The sequence below is a fragment of the Schistocerca piceifrons genome, chromosome 1, assembly GCF_021461385.2.
Source record: "Schistocerca piceifrons isolate TAMUIC-IGC-003096 chromosome 1, iqSchPice1.1, whole genome shotgun sequence".
In the NCBI taxonomy this organism is placed as follows: domain Eukaryota; kingdom Metazoa; phylum Arthropoda; class Insecta; order Orthoptera; family Acrididae; genus Schistocerca; species Schistocerca piceifrons.
The window spans coordinates 301,238,537-301,261,166 of record NC_060138.1 but is presented as its reverse complement, the minus strand read 5'-3'; positions in this window follow the sequence as shown (position 1 = coordinate 301,261,166).

Sequence of the window (22,630 nt, the reverse complement as noted above, 5' to 3'; positions counted from 1 at the left end):
AGGAAAGACAGTTCTCGGCCACGAATAAGCATCACTCCCACCTGATGGCTGGTTGAAGAGCCGAGGAGCCCAGTCTAGCCTTGCACACCATATCCACCTTTCGCAGCAACGCAGGCTGCTATTCTCCCATGGAGACGATCGTAGAGATGCTGGATGTAGTCCTGTGGAACGGCTTGCCATGCCATTTCCACCTGGCGCCTCAGTTGGACCAGCGTTCGTGCTGGACGTGCAGACCGCGTGAGACGACGCTTCATCCAGTCCCAAACATGCTCAATGGGGGACAGATCCGGAGATCTTGCTGGCCAGGGTAGTTGACTTACACCTTCTAGAGCACGTTGGGTGGCACAGGATACATGCGGACGTGCATTGTCCTGTTGGAACAGCAAGTTCCCTTACCGGTCTAGGAATGGTAGAATGATGGGTTCGATGACGGTTTGGATGCACCGTGCACTATTCAGTGGTGTACGGCCAGTGTAGGAGATCGCTCCCCACACCATGATGCCGGGTGTTGGCCCTGTGTGCCTCGGTCGTATGCAGTCCTGATTGTGGCGCTCACCTGCACGGCGCCAAACACGCATACGACCATCATTGGCACCAAGGCAGAAGCGACTCTCATCGCTGAAGACGACACGTCTCCATTCGTCCCTCCATTCACGCCTGTCGCGACACCACCGGAGGCGGGCTGCACGATGTTGGGGCGTGAGCGGAAGACGGCCTAACGGTGAGCGGGACCGTAGCCCAGCTTCATGGAGACGGTTGCGAATGGTCCTCGCCGATACCCCAGGAGCAACAGTGTCCCTAATTTGCTGGGAAATGGCGGTGCGGTCCCCTACAGCACTGCGTAGGATCCTACGGTCTTGGCGTGCATCCGTGCGTCGCTGCGGTCCGGTCCCAGGTCGACGGGCACGTGCACCTTCCGCCGACCACTGGCGACAACATCGATGTACTGTGGAGACCTCACGCCCCACGTGTTGAGCAATTCGGCGGTACGTCCACCCGGCCTCCGGCATGCCCACTATACGCCCTCGCTCAAAGTCCGTCAACTGCACATACGGTTCACGTCCACGCTGTCTTGGCATGCTACCAGTGTTAAAGACTGCGATGGAGCTCCGTATGCCACGGCAAACTGGCTGACACTGACGGCGGCGGTGCACAAATGCTGCGCAGCTAGCGCCATTCGACGGCCAACACGGCGGTTCCTGGTGTGTCCGCTGTTCCGTGCTTGTGATCATTGCTTGTACAGCCCTCTCGCAGTGTCCGGAGCAAGTATGGTGGATCTGACACACCGGTGTCAATGTGTTCTTTTTTCCATTTCCAGGAGTGTAGATCTCTTTAGAGCAATTGTTTGGTTAAGTCAATTTCCGCCTTCCTTGCAAAACTTGTTGGGCAGAAAAGGGAATCGTCCATGTCAAATTACATGTATTGTCGTATGTGACCGACGTAACTATGGAGCAAAATGACTCATATCTATTGGTTGGTTGGTTAATTTGGGGGAGGGGACCGAACAGCGAGATCAGCGAGCCCATCGTTTTAGGGAAAGATGGGGAAAGAAGTCATCCGTGCCCTTTCAAAGGAACCAGCCGGACGTTTGCCTGAAGCGAATTAGGGAAATCACGGAAAACTAAACCAGAATGGCCGGATGCGGGTTTGAACCGCCGTCCTCCCGAAGGCGAATCCAGTGTACTAACCACTGCGCCACTTCACTCGGCGCATATCTATTGTGATTACTTTATTTTCGGAGACAAGATAAACGAGATCACCTTATTTTATGTCTTTTGAATTTCAAGACTAGTTGGTTCAGAATAAAGTGTAAACACAATGTGGAATTGTTCTAGAGGTGTTGTTTGATAAAATGTTTAGTTGTCTCTTGCAGCTTGACTAGTAATCTTTTGCCTTTGTATTTCTTTAATGTGTAGTGACCTTGTGTTTGTACTTTCTTCGCTCGGTGGTGCGTGCTAAATGCAAGAGTAACTCGCTAATAGTTTCGAAACGTGTTGCCTACGTCAGCGGCAATTTCAGAGGTTATGTTCCTCATCACTGTTCACTGTTGTTCGATCATTCGGGGGGGGGGGGGGGGGAGGAGGGGGAAGGAGGGGAAATATTACTGAGTAAGTACATTTGAAATACCCCGAGACCTAGTTGAATGGACTTAGTTTGTCTGTGTATCTTGTAAACGCTTGTCCTGTGCAACGAAAGTAATTCACATTACTCGTATATTTGCTGATACATTGATTTTCTTGTGAAAATTATTTTGAATAATCCTTGTAATTTGTCGAAACTAATGTGTTACTGTATTATGGTATTCCCATTTAGAAACTGTGCCGGTGGGAGGATGGGATGGTAACTTGGAACTGAGATTTGTTTGTTAAACTGTATACTTGTTTTTGTCAGGTGGAGTACCTTCAAATTTTGACCTTAACTAAGGGAGAGCAAGTGGCCATTCCCACAGATAGTCAAGCACATGCACGACATGTCACGGTAGAGGAACATAGTGGAGCGAGGACTGCATCGTTGTAGGAAGATCTATTGGAGCTAGTAAGGAGATGGTGTCCGTAGTTTGAGTACGAGAAAGAAAAACAAATATTAAACAAAATCAGAGGCAGCAGATGTGGATCATTGGAAGAATCTCCTTAAAAATTTTCATTATTAATTCTGATTTTAAATATCTTAAAAGTTACAGGTTCATGAAACGATTGTCGGATGTCGGATGTTATTTTGGGAGACCGTTCCACGCTACTTACACCTGTTGTCGGAAGTGACCGACAGATTTTGGTGGTAATGTTCTACAAAAATTCCACTGTTTCGCCTATCATCATTCCAGGCAGCAGACGTTGAAGTATTTTGAGCAGTTAAATATAGAGTCCTAGCAAGCCAGTCTTAGATAAAGTTTAGTCTGGAACACATCACATGTCACTTAGGATGAATTTTTGATTATCTTTTCACTTTATGTGACTTTAAGTTAATCGGCACTTGAATTAGAGAAGAGGGAATTGGGAATTATGCCATATCATGACTGATTTTTGTACAACAGATGTATCTGGAATGATGATAGGTGAAACAGTGGAATTTTTGTAGAACATTACCACCAAAATCTGTCTGTCACTTCCGACAACAGGAGTAAGTAGCGTGGAACGGTCTCCCAAGATAACATCCGACACCTCCATGATTGTCTACGTGGGCCATTGCACGACAAGCATCATAATTCCAGGAGGCTATACAAGACACTAGGAGCAACTGAACAACGGTTAGCAACAGTGATCCAAGCGCCAACACGGAAATCGTGAGATTACCACCTCATTGGTTCCGGACAAGTGTATTCTAGTTTAGTACAAAAGATCCGAGCAACATCTCCAATGTGCTACCATCTAACGGCAATTTTAATCAAGCGCCATATCTCCTGTCCGTATTTCCGTTTCAGCGAAGATGGACCAAACGCCATTTGTTTTGCAGTAAAGATGTTAGTCACTATGTAACATCAATGACAATAACAAAACACTGTTTTGTTGTTTCTAGTGTCGTACAATCTCAGACAATAATAATCACAGACCTGCCGGGGAATACAGTTACATAGGAAAGGAGAAATGAACAAAAGGGCAAAAGAAGCTTATGGATTTGAAAAGATCACACTTGACTTTGAGAAGACATTTCCGCTGCCGGGAATTCCAAACAGCATTGCATTCTATAAAAGCCTGTTGTCGACGTGTAGCTGTCTGGTTCACTCTAGTACAACTGGAAAAGTACTTTTCTTTGTTTGCGCCGAAGACGCCACAGTTCGAGGTGCCCAACAAATAGGTTCGTGTCTCAAGAAGTATATTGAAAACAATGTGAAGGAAAACGTTACTGAGCTAATTTTGACCCGATTCACGCGGTAGTCAAAACCCAAACATTAAAATAATCTTGATGTTAAGGCTATTATGGAAAACCATCCATCTCTTATTTCAGCTCCTTTAAGGTTGTTTATTCCTAGGCACACATTTCTACCAAAAGATGTCAATTTCAGTGATGTTGAACGAGCTCTGAATATTCAGCAATGCATGTAACTACCAAGTTACTATCTAAATGTTATTAAATCTTGTAAGAAAAGAGGTTCTCTTGTTGTAACTCTAATACAGACCAGCGATTTAGTCGGAAGTTCTAAAATGGAGAACAGCGTTATGCACCGTTAGGTGGATACCACAGGAAACAAAATTAATTGGACACAAAACGAGAAATAATGTTCGAACAGGAAGATCCATTCAAGCTGTACATAAAAGCAGATCTTAGTCTCAAGGCCTATGTCAGTGTGGACTACAAAAAAAAAAAAACGGTGGGGAAGACCTTTTTACTAAAACTTTTATGCATTATTTTAACCACTGTCGCCTCAATGCAATGCCAGATCTAGACCTAAACTTGAAGATCTGACATCTGTGTTGCATTTTATACCCAGGAATACCAATCAATTCTATCTGGAGATGAACAAGTCGTCAATGACGTCCAAGGATTTAATGGAGTAGTAGAATTTGAAGAAGATGCATAACGAAGTCAAAAAATGTTGCTTAATGTGCAAAACAGAACATTGGGTTGAATGCATGTTTCATATTACCTCTATCCATATTGTATATGTAATACGAAATAAGCCGATAGTGCTTCAAAAATTTATTATCATACACGTGCTTGTTGTAACCATATTAACAACATGAAAATATTCAAAATTTATGGGGTGATTCATTGTTGCTGAGCCCAGAATATTATTTTGCTAATCAAACCAAAATGATTCAAGTGACATTTGTAACACAACACTGCATAAGTATAAAACATGTTTGAAAACTAGCATATTTTTAATACAGTGTAGGTAATTGTCTACATTACCACCATTTCTTAAATGATAGGTATTACAGATTTTACATTGAGAAAGTTTACAAATGGATCAGTAGCTAGGTTTGTGATATCGAAGCTTGGGCCACTAATGCTAATCGCGGTCCAATTGTAGGATCACATAGGTATCGTTCTGCAGGAAGTAACACTGCTCATACGCTTCGTGTTCACCACGCTGTTCTCACACATCTCCACACAGTCCGTCTCCAAAAGTGCGGTGAAAGACACAGCTGGAGGGATTAAGGGCGTAGAAAATGGCCAGAAAATTCTGCTTTGGGTCAGTGATGTGCATTTACGAGTGTGGGGTCCACCAGGAGAGCGGCGGGTACAAGAATATATCAAACAACCGTATTGGCTCAATTATTAGTGTCATGGCGAGGGGTGCTGTAGTCATTATCATCACTAATAATGTTGGGAGAATTTTGACCACGATACACTCAAAACACAAATTCTTCCTATTGCTGTTCCCATATCTTCAGGTAGCTCTGTTCTTCCATCAGAAGGTCAATTACAAGTGTACACAATTCTAATGTTATTATGTTTTACAAGAGAACAGTCAACTTCACTAGGCAGCATGATCACAAAAACTGGCCCCAGTGAGCATTCGTTGGACATGTTGGGGCCGACGTCTGATACAAACATGATTACCACTAATACCCATTGGCTGTCTGCGATAATAGGTGGAAGAAAGGAGTGGACACCCGTTACCTATATGATTTCCTTGACACAGCATTGCACGACTGCATTGTAACTGGTAGGTAAGATAGTGAAGTTGTTGTTCAACACACTGTATCCAAAGGCGTATGATATCCGATGTACAACACTGATATGAGGTTATTACACCAAGCTGAACATTTTCAATTTTCCGGTAGTGTGCTATGGAACTCAAAACGTTCAAAACAAGCTCCAGTCAATGAACTGGTGTTCAGAACTTCAGAACGAAAGTAACATTTGCATGATGTGTCACTGGCAAGTGATATAGTTCGATGAAACTTGAGTCATACATAGAAACAACTGCTACAGTAGAGTGCAGAAGGTAGCTGAAAGTGTGTGTGTGTGTGTTGGGGTTTATGGGCGCTCAACATCGAGGTCATCAGCGCCCTGGTAGCTGAAAGAAATACGCAATGAGACGAACACAAATGACACTTTTATTCAAAGATAATAATTGCATAAAAGCAACTACTGGTCGTTATAAAAGGCGGGACAAGGTTCTTCAAAGTAAATTTCCCCACCGCACACCCCTCAGATTTAGTGATAAGTCGGCCCACTGGATATCCCTTAAAAACTGGACGCAGATCAAGCATGAAAACGGGAAGAAGGTGTACTGAACTGTTGAAAAAAAAAAAAAAAAAGAAAAACAGAAACAGTGAACGGTCTAAAATCAATATACCCAACGTTGAGTGGCGTCACTTACGCTCATGTCGTGGTTGTGTGGTCACAGACTGCCGGCCGCAGTGGCCGAGCGGTTCTAGGCGCTTTAGTCTGGATCCGGTCGACCGCTACGGTCGCAGGTTCGAATACTGCGTAGGGCATGGATGTGTGTGATGTCCTTAGGTTAGTTAGGTTTAAGTAGTTCGAAGTTCTAGGGGACTTATGACCCCAGATGTTAAATCCCATAGTGCTCAGAGCCATTTGTTGGACTGCGATGAGGGAGGTCTTGGTTCCAATCTCAGTCAGTCCAAACGGAAAATTCGTAATTTTGTGAAAAAAAACAAAACACGAACGACACTGCATGCTTTGCAACGTGCTGCCATGCTGTTCTCAAGGCTGGTAAGGAATTGTTTTGGAGGGGCGTTACATTCCTCTACCAGCGTGATTGACAACTGCTGCATGGTTGTTGGTGCATGTAGACGTGCTGCAAATACGTCTCACCAACGCATCCCACACGTGCTCGATGGGATTTAAATCGGGGGATCAAGGAGGCCATTCCATTCGGCGAATATCCTGTTGTTCCAAGAGCTTCTCTGCTTGCTCAGTTCGATATGGTCGCGCATTGTCATTCGTAAAAATGCCGTCAGGACCGAATGCGCCCCTGAAAAGATGCACAAATAGTTCAAATGGCTCTGAGCACTATGGGACTTAACATCTGAGGTCATCAGTCCCCTAGAACTTTGAACTACTTAAACCTAACTAACCTGAGGACATCAGACATATCCATGCCCGAGGCAGGATTCGAACCTGCGACCGTAGCGGTCGCGCGGTTCCAGACTGTCGCGCCTAGAACCGCTCGGCCACTCCTGCCGGCAAAATGTATGCGTCGACCCGGGAATGTCCCTAAAGGATATTTATCCATTCACTCATTACTCGCGCCAACTAAGGTGACGATTCCCGTAAGAGTTCGGGCAAAGTGTGCGCGCTCGCATAGAATAACGTCAATGGCCGGGTAGCCTTTAACTATATGAAGATAGTAACTGTTCCGAAAGAACAGATACCAATGATGACCATAAAGCTTCTCTAGAAAGAAATGATAATTAATCGAAACCCTCAGCTGGATTAGACTCGTGACTCTTCGTCATTTTTCCACTTCGCGACGATTCTTCACCATATGGAGTTATCCGAATGTTGTCTCCGGACCATGTTTTAATGAAGAACGTCACCACAGTGAACGATAACTGCTGGGTGATTGAGCCACCCTCCTTTTTCCCGTTACTTTAACTGTTGTCCGTCCAACACCATTTTGCGCTATTGTCACAGTGACCTCCCTTCATGTGATGCACAGCTTTCTGTGCCCGACTGAGAGACCTCTGGCACCTTGCCCCCGCGCTTTTATTGTTTTCCACTGAATTGTTCATATCCTATGCTACTTCATCTATTTTGTCCTAAGTTGTGCAAAACAAAGTAAATAACATGAATTATCATTTTTGCCATTTGTGACAGAGGGCGTTTTAGAAATGAATAGTTTCTTTGTTGAACTGCACTGCTTGCCTAGTTAGTCTGTGGGTGTTTTAAGATTTTAATACAAAATTATATTGTGACTTTTTGCGTCGTGTTTTTCAATAATCCTTACAGTATAACTTCATTGCCTAAGCGTCAAGCAGAACCGTAGCCTCAGCAGAGGCTGTTGTTCCCGGTGATCTGCCGACAAGCAAGCTACACGCGCCACTGTTATCAGCCGATGGGGAGCGTTGCCTGTTGCCTGTGTCTATGTGCCCGTGGTTCTGTCAGTGTGATCATTTGATGTATCTGACCCCAGGAATGTGTCAATAAAGTTTCCCCTTCCTGGGACAATGAATTCACGGTGTTCTTATTTCAATTTCCAGGAGTGTATTTAACAGCAGTTTTGCTTTTCTCTTTCATTTTAAACACGGGCAGAGGCGTACCCAGTAGTCAACATCGTTCCAAAGATTTCAAAGAGCATATAGTTAACGCTACGCCGGTTGGATGTAGAAGGCTTAAAAGCAAATATAAACATGCTCACTATGCATGTAAGGAAATTAAAATGCGCTGGCCAGCGAATAATACAAGGTGATTCAAAAAGAATACCACAACTTTAGGAATTTAAAACTCTGCAACGTCAAAAGGCAGAGCTAAGCACTATCTGTCGGCGAATTAAGGGAGCTATAAAGTTTCATTTAGTTGTACATTTGTTCGCTTGAGGCGCTGTTGACTAGGCGTCAGCGTCAGTTAATGCTAAGATGGCGACCGCTCAACAGAAAGCTTTTTGTGTTATTGAGGATGGCAGAAGTGAATCGACGACAGTTGTTCAGCGTGCATTTCGAACGAAGTATGGTGTTAAACCTCCTGATAGGTGGTGTATTAAACGTTGGTATAAACAGTTTACAGAGAATGAGTGTTTGTGCAAAGGGAAAAGTTCTGGACGGCCGAGAACGAGTGATGAAAATGTAGCACGCATCCAGCAAGCATTTGTTCGCAGCCCAGGAAAATCGACTCGCAGAGCTAGCAGAGAGCTGCAGGATGGAGCGCCACCACATTGGCACTTATCTGTCCGTAACTACCTGAGGCGATGGATCGGCCGCCAGGCAGCCCGTGACAGAGCACTTCATCACTGGCCTCCAAGAAGCCCTGATCTTACCCCCTGCGATTTTTTCTTATGGGGGTAAGGATATGGTGTTTCGGCCACCTCTCCCAGCCATCATTGATGATTTGAAACGAGAAATAACAGCAGCTATCCAAACTGTTACGCCTGATATGCTACAGAGAGTGTGGAACGAGTTGGAGTATCGGGTTGATATTGCTCGTGTGTCTGGAGGGGGCCATATTGAACATCTCTGAACTTGTTTTTGAGCGAAAAAAAACCTTTTTAAATACTCTTTGTAATGATGTATAACAGAAGGTTATATTATGTTTCTTTCATTAAATACACATTTTTAAAGTTGTGGTATTCTTTTTGAACCACCCTGTATTAAAGGAAACGTGACATACGTGGATACCATAATTATTGTTTAAACACAACCCCTTGGCTACAACAGTGGTAATTAGTACACATCAACAAACAGTAAACGGCACCTAGACGAATCAGCAGTTTGCTCGGAACATCAATTATTCATATGCAACGACACATCGACTCCTCACAAGGAAAAAAAAAAAAGCCTGTATATCAGAGCACAGATCTCTAAATAGAAACCTGACGTATTAGAACACCCAAATGACAACTGAAAAAATCTTCAATTTAGACATAACAGAAATATTCAAATGCCACGGCTCATAGATTGGCAAAGGTAAACTGTATCCAAAGAATCACCGTCGTTTGTTTGAGGCGACAGAGTGAGTACCAAAACGTCAAGATCCAAAATTTATATAAGTTCCCGAGGCACAAAAACCCACAAAACTACAAAGGAAAAAATTAACCGAACAAACACACAGTTGTTGTTGTTGTGGTCTTCAGTCCTGAGACTGGTTTGATTCAGCTCTCCATGCTACTCTATCCTGTGCAAGCTTCTTCATGTCCCAGTACTTACTGCAACCTACATCCTTCTGAATCTGCTTAGTGTATTCACCTCTTGGTCTCCCTCTACGATTTTTACCCACCACTGCTGCCCTCCAATGCTAAATTTGTGATCCCTTGATGGCTCAGAACAAACACACAAACGGAACCAGAATACGTTGGGTGGCTCCCATGCGAAACCAATACTTTGCAAGGCACACACGGTCTCATCGTTAGCTAGAAGAATCGCAATATCCGGCAGTCCAAACGATCCTTCTTCCGTCCACGGCCTGACGTATAAATTACAGAGCTCCAGCAGGCGCCAACCGTCCAATACACTCCACAGTACAACCGCCGCATGCACAGCAGTGATCGACCCCACTCAATGTTGCTTGCCTCTAAATGCACTGAGCTCGAGCATTCACTGCCCTCACGCGGGACTATGGACTACGCCGACCTTGTGGGAACCGAAGAGTGCCCCTCAGGTACAGATACACTCGTTTCACAACACTTCCCGAATACATGATGTCATTTGGACGTCACGTGCAACAACTGCAGGATCTGCTATCGACGTTCGTTATCGTTCGTTGCGACCCCGTCACAAGACAATGCATGCGTATCGGAGATTTATAAAGAAGCGTCATTCCTGGATTGGTTCAATGTAATAACTGCTATAATTAATCGTCACAAAGTGATTTATCGACAGTTAACGCAATCGTGTAAAACTGCTCTTTCAGGAGCTAGTTCTTATCGTCAATAATTCACAAATTAAGCATGAAACCGCCTGTACTATAATTTGCAGTATGCCGTTTGTAGGTAATGGAGCACTGAAAATTTATCCAAACACATCATCAGTATCTTAAATGTCAGTTAATAACACAGCAATGATTTAAGCCGTCGAGAGGTGACTCGGTAACCAAGAGGAGAGTCATCTGTCACATGAGTAACTGCTAGCGTAATGGATAAAGCAGTGATTTCTGTCGAAAGATGTGGGTTCGCATCTCGCCACATGGAAATGTTTCTCTTTCTTATGTCAGCGTTGTTAACACATTACTTATGAATGTATGTTCCACAATACTCGATGTTATTTAGATTTCCATCTGATTAAAGAACGAAGAATTAAACAAATACTTAGCAGTTTCAGAGTATGTAGTTAGTCAGGAGCCTGAGACGATACTTAATATGCTGCAACTGAAATGAGGCGCAATAAAATTCATCTTCTTCCTCCTCGCAAATATTTGGTTCTTCATTTCAGAATATGTGGCGACTGCCGAGTGTATGATTAGGCAGGAACCTAAGAGGACACCTTAAATTGCTACAAGTGAAACGAGGGGCAATAACATTCAGATTCAAAATGACATCACCTATGCCGGAAGTAGAGTGAATCGAGTGTTTCGCGATTTAGACTGGCGCCAAGAAAACAGAACACGTGCACAGCACACCCACGTCGAATTTTGCTGTTATTTGCAATAAAATTACTAAAAGCAAAAAATGTTCAGCGGATCGTGACGAGAACCGTCATAACTGGTACAGTAATCGTACTGGCTAGGGAAAGATACGAACATCTTGTGGAGCGCATTGTGTAATGATATGTGCGCGCTGAAACCAAGCTGCTGAAAGAGCGAGCCTCTGACTTCGTACGGGCCGCAAAAGAATGGACTGGATTATGTTCTGTCGCACCTGTAAGCCCTGCGCTATTCAGCAATCCTCCCGCAACCATCAGTATTATCTAGTCACTACGAACTATCACTCCTCATACTAAAATTTATACAGAGTGGCTCCAAAATGCCGTCTCCTGATTCGTTTTTTGCGGATGATGCAGTTATCTGTTATGAAGATCTGGAAAGAAAGCTGTAAAAATATTCAGTGAGGTCTTGACATACTTTCAAGGTTGTGTGCCGCGCGGAATTAGCCGAGCGTCTAAGGCGCTGCAGTCATGGACTGTGCGGCTGGTCCCGGCGAAGGTTCGAGTCCTCCGTCGGGCATGGGTGTGTGTGTTTGTCCTTAGGATGATTTAGGTTAAGTAGTGTGTAAGCTAAGCTACTGATGACATTAGCAGTTAAGTCCCATAAGATTTCACACTCATTTGAACATTTTTTTTTAGGGTTGTGGAAAGATTAGCAACTTACTTTCATTTTTAAGAAATGTAATTTGCAGTACACAAAACACAGAAACGTATTATCCTACAATATCAATGAGTCACAACTGGCGCCACTTATCTTACACAAACACTTTAGTGTAATAATTTGTGGGGATATGAAATAAAATCATCACATAGGCCTAGTGTCAGGCGGTCTACAAAAGAGGTTGTTTACAAATACTTGCTTGTGGGTCATCCTAAAAACATTCTCTAGTGCCTGGGTCCATACCAAGTAACGTGATCAAGGGGTACCGTACTGGACGTTAAAAATCAACTGCAGTGGTAGGTTTCTTTGTCTCATGGGAGAGCGCCACGGAAATGCTGAATAAGCTGAACTGCCACACGTTTGAGGACAGACGTCAACAGTCTCACCAAAGCCTGTTTATTAAGTGAGGAATCTAAAAGAAAAAAAAGGTTTTTTCGTAAGGAACCGAACTTTTGAATGCATAAAACATGGTGAAATCTGTTATTTACATATTATTGCAGTGTACGTTACCTGTGATTATATATGAAGCATGATATTACTGAAATTCCCTCCACGACTCTGCAGGCACACCCACGTTCTTTCCATAACTTTTCTGCATACTTGCACCTCTATACCCGAAATCACAAGCTGAACCTCGAACGTAATCGTATTTCTTGGCGTTCACCAGGGCTTAATGTCGCTGGAACAGCGTTCCGGCACATCCCAGGGAATGTACACTCCTGGAAATTGAAATAAGAACACCGTGAATTCATTGTCCCAGGAAGCGGAAACTTTATTGACACATTCCTGGGGTCAGATACATCAAATGATCACACTGACAGAACCACAGGCACATATACACAGGTAACAGAGCATGCACAATGTCGGCACTAGTAAGTGTATATCCACCTTTCGCAGCAATGCAGGCTGCTATTCTCCCATGGAGATGATCGTAGAGATGCTGGATGTAGTCCTGTGGAACGGCTTGCCATGCCATTTCCACCTGGCGCCTCAGCTGGACCAGCGTTCGTGCTGGACGTGCAGACCGCGTGAGACGACGCTTCATCCAGTCCCAAACATGCTCAATGGGGGACAGATCCGGAGATCTTGCTGGCCAGGGTAGTTGACTTACACCTTCTAGAGCACGTTGGGTGGCACAGGATACATGCGGACGTGCATTGTCCTGTTGGAACAGCAAGTTCCCTTGCCGGTCTAGGAATGGTAGAACGATGTGTTCGATGAGGTTTGGATGTACCGTGCACTATTCAGTGTCCCCTCGACGATCACCAGTGGTGTACGGCCAGTGTAGGAGATCGCTCCCCACACCATGATGACGGGTGTTGGCCCTGTGTGCCTCGGTCGTATGCAGTCCTGATTGTGGCGCTCACCTGCACGGCGCCAAACACGCATACGACCATCATTGGCACCAAGGCAGAAGCGACTCTCATCGCTGAAGACGACACGTCTCCATTCGTCCCTCCATTCACGCCTGTCGCGACACCACTGGAGGCGGGCTGCACGATGTTGGGGCGTGAGCGAAAGACGGCCTAACGGTGTGCGGGACCGTAGCCCAGCTTCATGGAGACGGTTGCGAATGGTCCTCGCCGATACCCCAGGAGCAACAGTGTCCCTAATTTGCTGGGAAATGGCGGTGCGGTCCCCTACGGCACTGCGTAGGATCCTACGGTCTTGGCGTGCACCCGTGCGTCGCTGCGGTCCGGTCCCAGGTCGACGGGCACGTGCACCTTCCGCCGACCACTGGCGACAACATCGACGTACTGTGGAGACCTCACGCCCCACGTGTTGAGCAATTCGGCGGTACGTCCACCCGGCCTCCAGCATGTCCACAATACGCCCTCGCTCAAAGTCCGTCAACTGCACATACGGTTCACGTCCACGCTGTCGCGGCATGCTACCAGTGTTAAAGACTGCGATGGAGCTCCGTATGCCACGGCAAACTGGCTGACACTGACGGCGGCGGTGCACAAATGCTGCGCAGCTAGCGCCATTCGACGGCCAACACGGCGGTTCCTGGTGTGTCCGCTGTGCCGTGCGTGTGATCATTGCTTGTACAGCCCTCTCGCAGTGTCCGGAGCAAGTATGGTGGGTCTGACACACCGGTGTCAATGTGTTCTTTTTTCCATTTCCGGGAGTGTATGTATGTATGTGTGTGTGTGTGTGTGTGTGTGTGTGTGTGTATGTGTGTGCGTCTTCGTTCCGAAGTTGTGATCGGTAAACATCGCCGTTTGCTTACGACCACCAACAACCTCAGCGATCTAGCAGCATGGCAACGTCTCATGTTATGTGTGTCAATGAGAAATAAACAACGTGAGGAGTGTTGGAACATGGGGGCCTGTACAACGTGCTTTAAATAAATCTTGTTTCTTCTGTGACGTAATCAACGCCATAGCTGCTGACATTTAAAGCATTTACTAAACATCTAACTCCGTGTCTCATGTCGCACCGTGCTTTGCTTCTTTTGACTCTTTGGGAAGGCCGACGGACCAGGAATATCTTCATCGTTAAATGCTTTATTAATACTCGACATACCTTCACCGAGCGGCTACAATGCAGCTTTTTGAACATTGTTCCTGGAAGCAGCTGAAAACATGACGTCATAGTCGTGACGACTACCGACTTGTGTCGATATGTATCGAGTACAACTAGGCGTCAAAGTGACACTGTTGCAGAGAGAGACAGTAGCACCTGTTGTTTATATTAAATCTTGTGGTTTTACTGTTTCGGTTATAAGAAATCATGTTTTAAAAACCTGAATTTCAGAAAAGTATTTTGTAAAAATTATTTCTCATGATAAGTTTTATCACAAGTTTTCAAGAATCGAATCTTTTTTTATGACTGGTGGGGGCGGAGGGTGGGCAGAGTTTATAGTTAAAGCACCTAAAATCTAAGAAATTAACCACTGGCGTACACACGATATTTCAGATAACCACACAATGAAATTCCACTGTGTTTAATCAAAAGATCTGGGTGGCGAATTCACATTACCCTTTCGAGAAGTCATCACTCTCATAACAAGTCCATTGTTGCAGTTGGCGTGACAAGATCCACAATCTTGTTGAAACCAAACTTCTTCGGCATCACGCTATCCAGTTCAGACGCAAAAAACTCTCTTCATATTTGCGGCAGCGTTCGCTGTCCACTGTTAATACATTCCCGGTGCCATCTTCGAAGAAGTACGGCGCAGTTATGGCCCCAGACCAAATGCCGCACCAAGGAGTTACGTTGCGGATGTCATGGCTTCTCCATATCACACGCAGGTTTTCCATGTTCCAAATCCTGCTGTTTCGGCTTTTCACGAAGCTATTCAGCAGGAAGTGCGGCTCATCAGCGAACATTATTTTCTTTGAGAAATTGTTGTCCGCTCTTTGTTTCGAAAACACTCAATGTGTAAATGCTCGACGCATTTCATGACCGTTTTACTTCAAATATTGCGTCAACTGAATGCAGATACCGGTGCAGACCGTCTTTCAGACGTAAACCTCAGCAAACAGATCTCTCTGTACTTACAGCAGCACTATGGCTCACGACGGCGATGATTTCTGCAGTTCGACTAATACGCTGACGCCCCAAGCAATAATGTCTAAACCCAACCGATTTTCTCAAATTTTGCCACCAGTCTTTCCACAGTCCAAAAATTCCACGAAGTTTACGAAGAGTCTCTGTACAGCATTCACCACATTTGTAATAAGTTTTGGCTATGACAACATGCTGTCCCATCATGAGGTGCCCATTTACTATCCACAAAGAAAATCGTGCAACGTTCAGTGCTGCCAACTTAGTAGAACCGAAATGTCGAGCGGATGTAAATGTAGGCAATTAGATATGTGTGTGTGTGTGTGTGTGTATCTATATATGTAGGTGTAGATACAAAGTTGTGTGTAGGCGTGTATATGTAGAAGACAAGGACGTACAGACTTCAACATATCGTGTCAAAACACTTTTGTTTTGAAACCCAACGACCCTCACTGACGCCGAGACATAGCTGCTCTCATCACTGAACGCAACTTTGCACCATTCAGCCATCTGTACCACAGCCTAGATGAAAGCAAATGATTTCTAACACTCTCAGAAGACATTCTGTGGGGAAATATTACTATTTGTGCAGCAGTCGCTCAGCTATGTTTGCATACCTGCTGCGGTATTCCACGCGCCCGCGCGCGATAGTGTGTGAGTGTGTGTGTGTGTGTGTGTGTGCGCTCCACGGCATTTCAGAATAAAGTCTGCAAGCGTGTAGATGTTCTCTGAAACACCGCACCAACAGCAATGCGCAGCTGACACAACGCCTATTACGTTAGGCATTTCTGGCGAATAATAAGCCAGCATACTGCAGGGTAATAATTGGTACTCCCTGATATTCATTTAATGCTCAAAGTCTGCCAGCCAATTTTTTCTTGGAAAGCCTAGAATAATTTCTGCGCTAATATAATGCTCGAAACAACAAACACTCCACTGAAATGGCGAATTGACCGAATATCCTACAGAAATCTGGCAGGGCAAAATTCCTCGAAATTGTGTTTCTACAGGCAAAAGTCTGTCATTCTCTTTGTGATCTTGAAAATAAGGGGGAAATTGCTTCTCAGAATGTCGGCTTAGTCTGAATGCTTTACTCGGTCGTATAGCCATAAAGTTATCACAAAGTGAAACGTAAAAGCCGGCCGGAGTGGCCGAGAGGTTCTAGGCGCTACAGTCTGGAACCGCGCGACCGCTACGGTCGCAGGTTCGAATCCTGCCTCGGGGATGGATGTGTGTGATGTCCTTAGGTTAGTTAGGTTTAAGCAGTTCTAAGTTCTAGGGGACTGATGACCTCAGATGTTAAGTCCCATAGTGCTCAGAGCCATTTTGAACATTTGAACCTACTAGTCTACGCTAACGCAAAACAGCACACGTGTCATTATTGACACACTGACCATAATATGAAGAACATAGAACTTTCCGTATCAGAATGTTTCGCTTTAGGTAAGTGGGCACATTGCTGTTTCACAAACTGTCTGCAGTTGAATTTAATTGAATGAAATGGTTCACTAATCAGTGTTCGAGTAAAGAGGACTGCAGACATGCATACCACGAAGTATAAGAAGACATTTACCACAATATAATTGCTTGTAGACAACGAGTCTCCTCGTCAGACTACATGTGGAATTTATATAGGGGCTCTGTTTCTAAACTAATCCTTCTTGTTACTATACTGTAAACCATGGTCTCATGCTGACTAGTGAACTTTTGGAATGCACTGTAATCCCGAATTACATTTTCTAAGGAAAGGTTGTCCGTTGTCCTTTTTTTGTCAAAACCGACTTTTTATCCTTTGGAAAAAGTGATTGAGATGTTATGCTCTGCCTCCTCTTTTACGAACAGTCGCAGAATACGATTACAACGTTAAAAATTTCAGTCATGCATAGGCTACCTTCGCATTTGGTGAAGAAAGCATTCACGACATGTCTCGACACGCTCACTAATGCAGTCCGTCCAAGCTTTGCTCGCCAAATGCCGCCAATGACTTTTGAACATTGACGAAGGACTTTGTGCGGCCGAAACCAATAATGATTGCAGTCATATTCTGAGATTAACTGTTTTATTGTTTTCCTGCGAGCTCTGAATAATATGTCAAACTACGACAGCCTCTCGACGTTAGGCGATGTGTTGGAAATGGAACGACCACCATAGCCTCGCATTTAATTTCAGTGGACTTTCCACCCATTATAACTTCAGCAGACAGCACACACACGACGTAAAGCTAGCTATGATTCCCAAGGGACTGTTCATTAAGCAGAAATTTGTTTCGGCGCTCCATGCTGTAACATTCCTTAGCAAAGTTTGTACTTACCGAGGGAGTTTGCCACAACATTGAGTGAATGTAAATATTTAATTAAAAGCAATTTTTTTTCATTTTTCGGTTTTATTTTATTTTATTGCTTAGCAACAAAATCAACGTTGAACCACTGCTAGAGCAGAATGCGCCCTAAGATTTTCTCTATAAACGGTAGGGACCCAGTTTGTACCACGCAAAACTAGAATTACTCGGTTTATAGGCTATGCAGGATGTTCAACACTCTTATTAGACGTTTCCCGAAGACGTGAAAGAGAACTTGGTACGTATAGGTTTACGTTAGAACGTATCAGCTCAGGAGGAGAATGTGATCACAATCAGCAAGATAATATGGAAAATGCCTCACATCAGTGTATCAGACGAGGAGCGTTTGAAGCTTTTAAAAGTCCTGAATTCAGGCACATTTCTGTCACTGACATTTCACTCGTGGGAGACTTTCGAGTAACCAGTGTTACCGACTGCAAGCAGACAAACATGGGCTATTAAAACCTCCAGCCATCTAGAGACACCCAGATTCATCAAACTTACGTTCCAGACTGATAGAAGAGGTAATATAGCAAATGATTCCACCATATTCGACAACTGCTAGTTAACTAATGTCGAAGTCTATCTCAATTCAGAATGTCTACGCTCATCGTCATAGAAACCCATAGAGTCTGCAATGATGTTCACACCATGACACGTCATCGTGAAATTCTCTAGGTACGGAGCAGTACAGCAGTTGATCATACGGTCATGTAAAACTAGAGCATACGCGACAGTGTGTTCTGGGAAATTTGTCGATGATTCAAATTCAGTTCGCACATCTATAGGTGCAGACTTAATTATCTCATCCTGTTTCGAGCAGTCTATTACGATGATCAGTGAAAGCTCTTTGAACTTACGTGGACCGAGTAGACACCCTCCTCCCTCTCCTTCAGCAATTTTATAGTAAGAAGGGCGAAACCTTGCATACATGTCATATGCCAGACTGTATATACGAGGCGTAATTTGATTCCACTGCAGATGTAGATTGTCATATGGGTAGAATTCAGCCTCATATTACACGAGAAAAAAGTCGAGTCATTTCTTTACATCATACAGATATTTCCTTGAACTCGATATTAACGACCACAATGTACATTGCATAATATGTATCTGTGCTTTAAGTTTGAGTCATTTGACCAGAAATACCCGCTAAATGGCTAACCATTTCTGCCACTCTCACAAACACTGCAAAGAGACGCCCTCCTTTTGAAAATGTGTCTCGTACACAAGACGCCTCATATCGCACTACAGTGTAAAGCATGATCCATGAAACTGTCCGCCCCGATAGCTGAGTGGTCAGCGTGACGGATTGCCGTCCTACGGGTCGAGGTTCGATTCCCGGCTGGGTCGGGGATTTTCTCTGCTCAGGGACTGGGTGTTGTCTTCATCATCATTTCATTCCCATCCGGCGAGCAGGTCGCCCAATGTGGCGTCGAATGTAATAAGACCTTCACCAAAGCGGCCGGACCTGCCCCACAAGGGGCCTCCCGGCCAATGACGCCAAACGCTCATTTCCATTTTTTCCGTGAAACTGAATTCCACGGCACACTTATCGCCTGCCAGCTCAGCCGGTCGCCAGTGCGTGAGGCTAGTGTTCTATTCCAGCCAGAGGGTGCCAGTGGCAACGCAGTGGCAGACACAGCGCCACTCCGACGCTTGCTGGGATGGAGCGGCGCACCGGAGTGCCAGCGGCAGCATCGCTAGAGGCCACTGCGTCCTGCGACAGACCAGTCGCGGGGCAGCGCTACGTTTTTTGTGGTGTTTCGATTTGGAGTTGCTGGCCTAAGCAGTCACCACAGACAGCAGTTCAGACTAGAAGAGAGTGAGGGACAAGGAACTCGCGGGGACGGACAGTGGGCAAGACAGGCTGGACAGGAGAGCGCCGTGAAACCAAGCACCGAGATATTTCAGCAGTTTCAACAGCATGGCATGGCCAGCTGCACGCTGACATGTCAAGCTGGGCAGCGGATGCTGTCTTTTGTTTGTGTCCTGAGGAAGACAGCAGGTCACGGCCAGAGAGGAGGAATGGCGAAGAAGTCTAGAAAACAGTGCAGAGCATAAACTGAAGTCTGCTTTTCTTTAGTGAACTACATCTGTTAGTGGCAGATACTGAGAGTATTTCACCAGGAAAGCTACAGTACGGACAGCTAGACGCCGCCGCGAGCGCTAAGAGTGCACTGCGATCGCAGGCGCGCGTGTTGCTTACGGGCCGCGAGGTGCCGCCACAAGTGCAACCGTATATAAGTGCCGACGGGGTTCGGCCAGCTCTCATTTTGTTGGCATCTCATTTTTGCCTAGTCTCTTATTTGCTTAGTTGCTTAGCTCTTATTCGTTTATGGCTCATGTTATTGTGCTCTCTTTCAGCCATTCTGATTGTTGTGATTTACTCCCAATTGAGAAGTGCTCGTTTTGCCATTTCACTTTTGCATATTTCTCATTTTGCTAATAGTATGCTCCTTAGCTTTTTACAGCTGAATTGGTTAACATAGTCTCATGTACTGTTTATTGATTTCAGCCTGTTCATATTTTGATGCCCTTTAAATAGTGTAATAATTATCGGAATCATTTCTTCCCTTAAACTTGTGTAAAGTATTCTCGATGTAGGATTTGTTCTGTGACACAGGTATAAGGTTTTGAATATAAATTATATACGAAACTGTGCTTTAAAAGGAATTTCTTTTTTCACTTGTACTACATCAGACGACAATTTTGTGATATGAGGGAGAAATTTGAGGGGCGAACCCATGGAAATAGTCTTAAGTGATCCCCTTTAAAAAAAATGTGTGACACTGAAAGACTTGACACTGTAGGCATCGAAAATTTATATACATAAAATTATACGACACAAGTGATAAAATTGGCCTGTTTCTGTTGCGATGGTACTGGAGCCCAGCAAAACCTGGAGGAGTTCCGTCAAGTGAATTTTCGAATTTTACGCTGGGGCCATGATGGATAAGAGTGTTATTTCTTATTATGAAAATACTATATTCGGAGCAACGTGATTCAGTCATTTGTATATTAGTGAAAAGCTATTGTATATTATATTATATTTGCTTTTCCTATCTCATAGTTGGCTCTGTGTAATTGTGTTGCCTTTCGGGATTAGTTTGGTAGAGGACGAAGGTTAATAATGTAGAGAGTAGATTTTCTACAGAGACGGTTGCTTGTCTCATTTGCTCAGTGTGGTTTTGTGTGTCCATTTATGAAGTCTGTTGTGAGCCAAAATTAGTTCTGATCTTGGTGTCCACTTGCAAAGTCACATACATTGAGTTAGATTTTTGTCTAATATATATAACCCAATACATACAGGGTGTCCAAAAAAGTATCGAATACTTTGAGAGGTGGTAGTAGACATCGGAATAAGAACTATAAGTCCAATAAACTTGGTTTCGGAAATGCGTACTTTCTTAGATAAGTTCAAACGGTTCAAATGGCTCTAAGCACTATGGGACTAAACATCTGAGGTCATCAGTCCTCTAGACTTAGAACTATTTAAAAGTAACTAACCTAAGGACAGCATTCACATCCATGCCCAAGGCAGGATCCGAACCTGCGACCGTAGCAGCAGCGCAGTCCCGGACTGAAGCGCCTAGAACCGCTCGTCTTAGATAATTCCAATAATTATGGGTCCAGAAATGAAAACCAAAAAGATAATGGGGAAAAAGTAATAATAATCAAATTCAATAAAGAAAATAATAATCATTATAAATAAAGAAAGAACAATGTATTCTAATCTCATCAAAACCATCAATAAGCACTTGCTGCGATAAACACGTGTTTACAGGAGATGTTAAACGTGGCGTCCATTCATGAAAATGCACCCCTCTGCTCTCCAGCATAAGAAACGACGCACACTTTGAAATATACCCGGTTGTTGTACCTACTGGCACGCATTGAAGGCGCGACCCTGCAGTGTCCACACATCGTTAATTGGTGTGGCATAGACCAATTCCTTCAAGTGTCCCTATAACCAAAAGTCTAGGGGATTGATGTCTGGGGAACGAGCAGGCCAAAGTGTGCCCCCCCCCCCCCCCTCCGACCAATCCAGCAGTTCTGAAATGTTTGCATCAGATGTTCGCGCATATTGCGACGGAAGTGTGCTGGTGCGCCATCATGCGTGAACCACATTTGTATTCGTTGCTGCAATGGCACAGCCTCCAGCAAGGTAGCCAATAAATTAATGAGTAAGTCCAGATAATGCGTCCCACTTAACTTTTGTGGTAGCACGTATGGCCCCCATCAATCTATCGCCAATTACGCCAGCTTATACGTTGATTGAGAATTGGTGTTGATGCCCTTTTTTCCTGAGTTGCTTGGGGATTTACATCTGCCCATACACAGTGGTTATGGAAATTCACATCGCTATTTCTTGTGAACCCTGCCTCATCGGCAAATAAAATCTTGGATGTGAATTGTGGATCTGCAGCACGTTTCTGCAACATCCATTGACAGAACCGCTGACTGTCACGATGATCCTGTGGCCTTAGGGCCTGAACGCGCTGTAGACGATATGGGTACTGCAATTGTTCATGAAGTACCTCCCAGATAAGGGGACTGATGACCTCAGATGTTAAGTCCCATAGTGCTCAGAGCCACCTCCCAGATAAGAGTTAGTCACGCCTTCTGCTGCTGCTATTTGTCATACAATCGTCCCGCGAGTTTTTTCCACCAAACGTAGGACCCGTAGCACACGCTCGTCCACATCAGGTGTGCTGACTGTGCGGGGCCTTCGGCCTTCCACTGTCAGTCTTCCGGGTTGCAAGGCTACCTGTGTCCCTCAGACGCTGTAAAAGTCTGCCGAACAGCTTATCAGAGGGCACTCTGCGCTGTGGATATTTTTCAGCGTCGACAGCACGGCTTGCAGGCTACGTCCATTTGCTAAACCGTAGCAGAGGATCACATCCGTCATTT